Raw genomic sequence first — 2,027 nt, forward strand, 5'->3', positions numbered from 1 at the left:
CAATTAAAAGAAAATAAACACCAGAAGGGAGGCATTGTCTAGTATAGTATAAACTTTTAGGTTTGCTCTGTAACCTGCTAAACCATTATAATTCTTTTCTGCAATACATCACTCTATGTGGCACTTGAGGCATTGTATGTAAAGTAAGGAATGTTTTACCAGTTCTCCTTGGTTTTGTTTGTTTAAACTAGTTTTGAAGTATTAAACAATAATTGAAATGAAAAGTTTATTTTTAAAAAGCTAAATTCAAATAATTAAAGGTAGAACTTTAAAATATTTAAAAATTATTTCCATGAAGGAATATATTTTTAAGTCTCCAGTTAAATTCATTTTTCCATTTTGGAATTATATAGTTATGTAAGTAGGACTTTCAAAAATCATAAAAGAAGCATCAGTGTACAGTTCAGCATAAACTGTAAATTTAAAAGGATATATTTAAGTTCCTAATCATATTTTTAAGTAAATATTGCTCAGTAGACTGGAAAATGGTAATAAAACAATGTCGATAGTTTTGTGATTGTTAATTTGGTTGAACTGATATTTTATACTATTTAAGTTAGCATTTTTATTACTTTTCTTATGAATGAAGATAATCCACAGATTGTAGAATCTGTAAAAATACTAAGTTTTGGGCTAAGTTTTCTTAGATATTATATAAACTTTGATTCTCAGCACTAGTGCTAGTAGATATTACCTTCCTAAGGGAAATTAGAAATGATTTACCCCCTGTGGAATATATTAATGCTTCTAGAAAGCATTTTTGGTAATTATGGAAGTTAATAGTCTTACAGATCTAATCTATTTTTTAAATGGAATACCTTCCTACGAGTAAAAGGTGACATTCTGCGTAATTTTTGCTTTTTAAGAGTGATGGTATTCTGGCCACATATAAATGATCTAGACTTGGAAATTAAAAGTTATTATTATACTATTTCCCCCCCCTACTAAATAGTAAAAAGCTTTGTACAGAAATACCTGTTAGTGAATGAAGCTTTTTTCCTTGCACAACTTTTGGAAAATGTATTTGACAGTACATAATCAGTTCTACCAAATAACCAAAGCTTTATTTGGAAATTTACTTTTTGTAAAAATGGAATTCTATAATGCTTGAAATATTTTAAGTCACTTTATAAGCAAAATGTATAGCACTTAATTTGTTTATACTGTAAACTATGTGTTAAATGCTTTTGTCAATTTAAGAATAAAGATAGTTACTAATGCTGTTGTATTACAGTTTTTAAAAACTACCCTAACATATATACTTGACTGATTTTAAAACACGTTAAACTGAAACTTACGGTTTTAGTTTCAAATTCATAGTTGATGGATATAATGTTTAACATTAAATAATCTTTATAGTAGAATGGCTTTTTTGTTAGGCAAATGGAATCTTTAAGCTCTGATGCCTAAAGTGATAGGAAATTAAAAATTGACCATGAAATGTAAATTTATTCTTCAAATTTTATGAAGAAAGTGGTTAAGTTGAAAATAAAAAATGGGTTTTTCCTACATTTAGAATAAGAATTTATAAAATAGATTATTTAGAAATATAATTCTTAGCAGGGTCCTTGAACCCAGCTAGCCTTTTTAGAGAAAAATGTCTATATAATTCCAATTAGGATGGTTTTTAAACTTGAAATTATTTTCATCTCCTGTCTTAACAGCTCCCATTAACTTCAATTTACCTTAATAATCTGGGCTATTTTAACAATATTAGCAGAAAAAAAAATAGGCATGATTGAAGATTAAATAAATTTACTGCATTTGAACAATCTACACTAATAAAAGAGAAACATGGTAATTGGCGTACGACCGCTACCCTTCCCATTGGCTAATCAGCATATCCTTATGCAAATGAACTGTCAGCCAAGACGGCGGCCGGCAGCCAGGCAGCTGGAAGCGAGCAGGGAGGCTCGCTTGCTCCAGTGACTGCAGACTCCAACGTTCCCCGCCTGACTTGCCGGCCTCTGAGTTGCAACTCTAAGCAACTATGTACTATGTTGCAAATAAGAAGCTAAACAAAACCC

Source organism: Myotis brandtii, unplaced genomic scaffold (genome assembly GCF_000412655.1).
Source record: "Myotis brandtii unplaced genomic scaffold, ASM41265v1 scaffold350, whole genome shotgun sequence".
Classification (NCBI taxonomy): Eukaryota; Metazoa; Chordata; class Mammalia; order Chiroptera; family Vespertilionidae; genus Myotis; species Myotis brandtii.